The 8,253-nt window shown below is 45.6% G+C and overlaps 1 pseudogene; it reads left to right on the top strand.

Moving 5' to 3' along the window:
• The first annotated feature begins 7,846 nt into the window (after nucleotides 1-7,846).
• LOC134964428 (5S ribosomal RNA) lies at nucleotides 7,847-7,965 on the top strand (annotated as a pseudogene).
• The last annotated feature ends 288 nt before the right edge of the window (nucleotides 7,966-8,253 follow it).

The following is an 8,253-nucleotide window of genomic DNA, read 5'->3' as shown; positions in this document are numbered from 1 at the left end:
TTGGGCTTACGTTTTCAATGCACTGCCTCTTGGGCTCTTTTTGGACATATCCGTGATCAAACTGATCTCCCCTCCCAGGATGCGAAACTGGTGGTAATACTCTCTGCGGTAGGCAGAAAAGCTATACTTCAGAAGTGGATCCATGACACCCCCCCCTCCACACACACACACACTACCACTGGTGACCTCTAGGCTTCTTTTCCTGTTCACAATGGACTGGTTAGAAACATCCCTCAATAAGGAAATACTGACTCCTGCACTATTTTAATGCTGGGGTCGATTCATACATAAGCTACCCACCATAACAAAATTGGCTATTCAGCAGAGTTTCTCCTGCACTAAATGGTATGGCCTACAACTCCTGACTGACACCCCTCCGGTCTCCCTCCCATAGCCGCCTAACTCCCTCTACCCATCCACCACAGCTGTATACACCCCTCTTCTCTTCTCTTCTTCTACTCTCTGGTTCTCCGTCAACTTCATACTTTCTCTAGCTCTGATGATGTCTCCATGGATGGGTCGGCGGTCCCTTAACCTGGGCAGGTACTATTTTATTTTATTTCAGTTAATTTTTCTCTGTTTGTTTATAGTTTTTGGTTTCTGTGTTCCCGACAGGGAGGACGCATTTAAATGTTATACTGTTGATGTTTTTGTTTTTATTCCATTTTTATTTTTATACCAAATTTGTGACTGTTTATGCTGCAAAATAGCTCTTCTATAACTTTCATAATTCTAATGTCTATAATCTTTGTATATTATATGAGAAAATGGAAAATGTGAGGTTTTACCTAGGGTTCCACCATATTTGTATATGGCGAATTTGTAACACAACTGGGATTGGTGCATTGTTTGGACCCACTGTTATGTCCTGCTACTCCTGCCTGTATTTTGTGAACCTCAATAAAATATATTGTTACGATCCTGATGCTCTGGACAGGGGAGATCTTAGGTAGTGAGTCCTGAGCACCAAGACGGAATGCTGGGATTGGGAGATGGGAAGGAAATAGCCCCTAGCACCCTACCTCCATTGTCTTACCCGTGTTATCAATTCACGCCTGAACGACTATGGTTTTTTGGGCCCATGGCAGCCGCGTTTGAAGGGCGGATTAGGTCTGCCCAACTCCGATGCCCCCTCAGGTCTTAAAGAGAGACAAGGCGTGAACTGAGACAGGGTAATAACAAGGGGACCTCTAACTGAAACAACTACGCTAGTGGCTATAAACTACCTAAAAACTAAACGTATGTGCGGCACGCCACCAAAGGAAAAGAACTACAAAGAAACCACTGTCCACTCCCCTACACGGCACCGCCGAGTTCCGGGGAGGACAGTGAAAGCGGAAACCTCCGCAAATGCACCAATTCACAGTAAAGTAAACACTAAGCGGCATAGGACGCAACACGCGGCAGAAGCCGCTACTCACGAAACCGGGCGAGAACCCCAGATGACAAACAGGTTCGCAAGGACTAGAAGGATTCCCAGGACCGGCTTCGGACCTCCAAAGTACCAAAGGGCAGGGAGCAAGATCCACCAAACACGGCTGACAGGAACAGAGTTCTGCAAGGCAAGAACAGCATACAAGAAGCTATCACCGGCGGGGCTGCAGTGTGCTGGCTCACATAAAAAGGCCCTGCTGGCCAATAACAGGAGGGCCAGCAGGACCAGCCCCCAGACCCTAATTACTAGTTGCCGTGCAGCTGCCCTGCTGCACGAGCTACCTAATTAACTATTCTTAGCAGCGGGGAAAGCGGTCCACCTGTGGCGTCCCCGTTGCTATGCACCCGGCGGCCCTGCACGCACGGCGTCCTGCGTTGCCAGGGACCCGGCGGCTATCGTGCGCACGGTGTCCTGGCGTTGCTAGGCGCCGTGCGGGGGACAGGGAAGGAGAGAGGCGCGGCGGCCGTGACCGCTGCTCAGTCAGGGTACGGCCGAAGACCGCCGCGCCTAACATATATATTGAAAAAAAAAAAAGATGACAACTGCACCAAAGTCAATGAGGGTAATTCAGATCTGATTGCTGCCATGCATTTTCGCACAGTGGGTGATCAGATCCGAACTGCGCATGCGTATGCACCGCACTGCACCGGAGAGTCACATGGCTGCAACAGGGATCACCAGTCAGCAACAGGATTGTGCGAAGGATCCATTCGCATGGTGTTCGCAAGGAGATTGACAGGAAGAGGCCATTTGTGGGTGGCAACTGACCATTTTCAGAGAGTGTCCAGAAAAACGCAGGCGGGCTCAAGCATTTTCAGGGAGGGTGTCTGACGTCGGCTTCGGCCCCAATAAGCAGCATTCTATTGCAGAGGATAAGTAAGTCCTGGGCTGCGCAGAGACTGCACAAACTGATTTTTGTGCAGCTCTGCAACAGAAGCGATCACACACTCGCACAGTGATTTTCCCATCCCCCTGTAGACAGCGACTAGCTGATCTCAGGGCAGCAAAAAAAGATCTGAATTACCCCCAATATGCAGAATGCTAGCCAGAGAGATTCGCAGAAGGGGTCTCAGAGGTCAAGGACATCTTTTCAGTTGACTTCAATGGGCAGTTTCCCAAGGGTCCTAGGAGTATAGGGGTCCTAGACTGATAGCTATGGTCCCCTTTTTCCAGGGGTATCAGATTTTTACAAATCAGCCTTGGGGAACTGGAGATGTCTGATTTCAAAGCAGTGGTCCCCACACGAGCCTGTTAATTGCTCTTCCAAGCCAGATACTGTATCTCGGATTCTGCCTGACAGAGTTTTTCTGAGGGTATACCCCAAAAGCTGTGACTCCCCACTTTTGGTGGACACTGCAGCTTGTCTCTACTACAGTATGCCCAGAACATTAGATATCAGCCTTCCAGCAGCTGGTCCCTGCTCCAGCTCTACATGCCTGGTATGCAGTTTTACATTTTCATTGATAGATTGCTCTGGTTCCTGAAATCTGATCCCCAAGTTCCTAGTACCTCCTGAAAGGTGGGACTCTCTAGTTTTTTTTAACCCATTGAAAGCTAATAGATTTATTTCCAGAAACTGGAGATATCTGCAGTTAAGCAAGCTGCCCTGCCTTATTAAACACCCTCTACAACCCTGTAAGTCATGTACCAGGACCCCTTCATTCAACCCAATGCCCCCTTCAACAGTTTGGTTTTCTCTCTCCCACCATCTGTGCAGTAAGGAATAATTAGCAGAAACTACTGCTCCAGGTACTACATGCTGAGTAGAAGATAGAACATCCCCTACCACCCACGGGACATCAAAGCTGACACTGATAGCACCCCACCCCTACCACTGGAGTATGGGTAGGGGCCTAGTGCATTGTTTTGCCCAGGGTCCTACACTGCTGTTAAGACGGCCCTGTCAGAAGGACTACAGGCAACAAAGCACTGACAATTAGTGTATGCTTGGATAGCTTCCTTTATGTCACTGGTCACTCTCAGATTGGTCAGAGGAATCACCTGAGCGCTGACTGACTCCCGATTGGAACCTGACTGGTCAGCTGGTTTGTACTGTCATGGCTGCACCCAGGGCCAGTTTTGGAGGGAAGCATTCTGCGTACTGAGAACCTGCAAAGGGGATTGCGGTTTCTGCAAAACGGAATGGCAAGCACTAAAGGCCTGGAAATAATACATTTACAGGAACTCTGCACTTCTGGTCTAGCACTTTCAGCTTGACTACAAACTCTGCTGTAATCAGGGTATCTGGTCAGGATCCTGGCAGTCAGGATCCCGGTAGTCGGAATACCAATGCCGGAATCCCAACACTGATCAGAATGCCGACACCAGCATCCCAACATGGTTTGTAATGTCAGAATCCCAATCAGGCTCTGCCAGGAGTCCTCAGTGCATACTTGCCTACCTGACCCTCTCCATGAGGGAGAAAATGCTCTGTTCCTGGACTTTCCTGGTAATGTATGATTGCCATCACCTGTGGTGAAACACCTTTCTTATCAATTAACTGGCTCACCACAGGTGATGGCAATCATACATTACCAGGAAAGTCCAGGAACAGAGCATTTTCTCCCTCATGGAGAGGGTCAGGTAGCCAAGTATGCCTCAGTGGTACACCACGGGGTGGGTGTGTGGAGGGGCTTTATGCTTAGGCTGTAAGGGGGGAAGGGTTAGGGTTAGGCTGAAGGGAGGGTGGGTTAGGTTTAGGCTGCAGGGAGGGGGTATTAGTGTTAGGCACCACTGGGGAGGGTTAGGGTTTGGCTGCAGGAAAGGAGGGTTATAATTAGGGTGGTTAGTGGTAATTTACTCACCAAATAGGTGACGGGATCTTGAGCATCGAGAGTCCCCTGCTCAGTATTCTGACTGTTGACATCCCAAGTGCCGGGATCCCAATACCATCCTGCAGACTACACAGGTGCACAATCAGTCAGCAGCTAGCAATAGAGACACATGCTGCAGATTGTATGCAGATGAAACCTCTCAGGACATTCTGGAAGACTGCAGGGCAGATGGCAGAGGTAATTCACAAAGCTAAATAGCTGGGATTGTGGCACTCATTTATGCATTTAATATCTACAAAAACATTGCATTTATGTTATATGTCTTGATTCTAATCTGTCTCGATTAGACGCCTCCATCAGTTATTCCTATTTCCTATAATAAGGACTGCTGTCTAATGAGGTAATGAGGTATTTCTCAATAGAACAGATAACTATTCCTGTGTAAAATATGTTTTATTAACCTAACTTTTCTCTCTTTTTTTTAACCCCTTTTTTAATTTTTATGTCCCCTGTTCTCTTTTATGGTCATTCTCCATACATATGATTATCCGTTGGCAACGATAACTGAACAAGGTTTGCCATGGAGACCTGGGAGAATTAGACTGACAACCTCCGGGGAAGTAAAATCTGACGCATACTTCGGTTGCCTAGCAATTCCACCTATCGGGTCACACCCATTACAACGATTGGCTGGAAACCGGTACCAGCCATGTCTAAAGCTTCCAGCACATACTTCACGAGGATAGGAAGTGATCAAGCCCGTCATACGGGTGAAATGCATCTTTCGCCTGCCCCGGTATGTCCTGATCCAGGACCACCGGAAAAATGCTTCTACTCCTGCCTTGCCATTTCCCTGTGCTAACTTCGGGTAATATGTACAACAACGGAGCTTGCTATACTACTTAGGAGCTCAAGTCTAAGCAGATTATCAGATCTATTGTGTATTAACTGTTATACAGTATACTTATTTGCATACCAACTGTGTTATGTGGTATCCGTAAAAGACTATGTACATAGCAGCCATTATCTGCCACTCTTCAAAATATCTAAATCATACCCATTGGGCTGCATGCTCATGGGGATATACAGTGGGGCAAAAAAGTATTTGGACAGCCTCCGATTGTGCAAGTTGATCCACTTAAAAAGATGACAGAGGTCTGTAATTTCCATCATAGGTACGCTTCAACTGTGAGAGACAGAATCTGAAAAAAAAAACCCGGGAAATCACATTGTATGATTTTTAAACAATTTACTTGTATATTCTTGTGGAAAATAAATATTTGGACAATCAAAAAGTTTAACTCAGTACTTTGTAATATAACCTCGGTTGGCAACTACAGAGGTCAAACGTTTCCTGTAGTTCTTGACCAGGTTTGCACACACTGTAGCAGGTATTTTGGCCCACTCTTCCATGCAGATCTTCTCTAGATCTGTCATGTTTTGGGGCTGTCGTCGGGCAACAAGGACTTTCAACTCTCTCCACAGATTTTCTATTGGGTTGAGGTCTGGAGACTGGCTAGGCCACTCCAGGACCTTGAAATGCTTCTTATGGAGCCACTCCTTAGTTGCCCGGGTGGTGTGTTTGGGGTCATTGTCATGCTGGAAGACCCAGCCACGTTCCATCTTCAATGCTTTTACTGAGGGAAGGAGGTTTTTGCCCAAAATCTCACAATACATGGCCACATTCATCCTCTCCTTACTACGGATCAGTCGTCCTGTCCCCTTTGCAGAAAAGCAGCCCCAAAGCATGATGTTTCCACCCCCATGCTTCACAGTGGGTATGGTGTTCTTCTCCCTCCAAACACGGCGAGTGGAGTTTATACCAAAAAGTTCGATTTTGCTCTCATCTGACCACATTACATTCTGCCAGTCCTCCTCTGGATCATCCAGGTGGTCACTGGCAAACTTTAGACGGGCCTGCACATGTGCTGGCTTAAACAGGGGGACCTTTCGGTTGCTGCAGGATTTCAATCCATGACGACGTAGTGTGTTACTAATGGTAACCTTTGTGACTGTGGTCCCAGCTCTCTTAAGGTCATTGACAGACCCCCCGTGTAGTTCTGGGCTGATTCCTCACCGTTCTCAAGATCATTGATACCCCACGAGGTGAGATCTTGCATGGACCTCCAGGTCGAGGGAAATTGTCAGTGATCTTATATTTCTTCCATTTTTTAATAATTACACCAACAGTTGATCTCTTCTCACCAAGCTGCTTGCCTATTGGCGAGTAGATCATCCCAGCCTTGTGCAGCTCTACAATTTTGTCCCTGGTGTCCTTAGACCGCTCTCTGGTCTTGGCCATGATGGAGAGGTAGCAGTCTGACTGTTTGAGGGTGTGGACAGGTGTCTTTTATACAGATAACCAGTTCAAACAGGTGCCATTAATACAGGTAATGAGTGGAGGATAGAAGAGCTTCTTAAAGAAGAAGTAACAGGTCTGTGAGAGCCAGAAATCTTGCTGCTTGGTAGGTGTCCAAATATTTATTTTCCACAAGAATATACAAGTAAATTGTTTAAAAATCATACAATGTGATTCCCTGTTTTTTATTTTCAGATTCTGCCTCTCACAGTTGAAGTGTACCTATGATGGAAATTACAGACCTCTCTCATCTTTGTAAGTGGGTCAACTTGCACAATCGGTGGCTGTCCAAATACTTTTTTGCCCCACTGTGTGAATCAGAATTGGTTTAAATAGAAATTGTTACTGTGCTTGATTTCTGTCTCGCTTCACTCTGCAGAGCTGTGGAATTCACACATAGAATTTGACACTGTAACCTAATCACTGCCATATTTGTTGCTATCTTATAGCAGTTGGTTACATTTGTTACCTTGCTAAATAACTTAATCATTGCCACATTTGCTGCTGTCTTATAGCACTTGGGGGTCTATTTACTAAGCCTTGGATGGAGATAAAGTCGCTGGACATAAAGTACCAGCCAATCGGCTCCTATCTGTCATTTTTCAAACACAGCCTGTGACATGTCAATTAGGAGCCGATTGGCTGGTACTTTATCTCCAGCGACTTTATCTCCATTCAAGGCTTAGTAAATAGATCCCTTGGTTACATCTGTTGCCTTATGAAATAATATAAGCTGCAGTGAATTCTACTTTGGGGTTGATGCGACAGATAAGGGGCAGACTAGATAGGCCAAGTGGTTCTTATCTGCCGTCAAATTCTATGTTACTATGATATTCAATCTGTCATCCTTTTACAGTCTTCTCATTGTTGTGTTTAAAATACTCAGCAGCATTGTATCCTGCATCATGGTTAATATGACTGATGTTGGAAATTGTCATCATCAGGATTCTGGCACATCTTGCTTTGTGGCGCTACATTATTTTTTTATGTAACAATATAATATAATTATTCTGTATTAATTCTTTCATAGGACCTGTCCATGATCCCACATCACTTATATAATAATTTCTTGTTACAATTTTTTCTGGACTTTCACCAGCAATTCATTGGTACATGAAAAGGTTGTGGGAATGCGCCTTACACCTACCTCTGTCTAACGCTGGCAGCAGATCCACCTATCATTCTTCCTACCTTTTCTCTAAATCTATTCTTTTTCATATCTTTTTCTTTTTATGTGAACTCTCATCAGTGATCCCAGAGTGGCGAGTTTATTCTCATTTCTACTATCATACCACACTGTAAATGGCCGAATCCATCCGATCTTGGAAGCTAAGCAGTCTTGGGCTGAGTCAGTACTTTGGTGGGAAACCCCCTAGGAAGACCCAGTTTAGTAGAGTCCAGAATGATTGACATACTCTGTGCCTAATGCCGACAGCAGATTCACTTCTTTTTCTGCACAGCTAATTACTAACATCTGTCTTCAATTTACATGGTGGCAAGCCCTGGAATGTTATACTAATCCTTCATGCAATCAAAGTGTAAAATTGGCGTGCAGGCTATTGTGGACTTTACTGTATATCTATATCATTTATTTTGAGACTATTTTGCAAGCAAACCCATGAGTCCTTATATTGTCCCATTTTGGGCCTCGATTACAAATAGCCTGATGTCTGGTCCCCCTAATA

This window comes from Pseudophryne corroboree, chromosome 9 (assembly GCF_028390025.1).
Source record: "Pseudophryne corroboree isolate aPseCor3 chromosome 9, aPseCor3.hap2, whole genome shotgun sequence".
Lineage (NCBI taxonomy): Eukaryota > Metazoa > Chordata > Amphibia > Anura > Myobatrachidae > Pseudophryne > Pseudophryne corroboree.
Note: the sequence above shows the minus strand (reverse complement) of the source record. Positions and strands in the feature narration are given on the sequence as shown.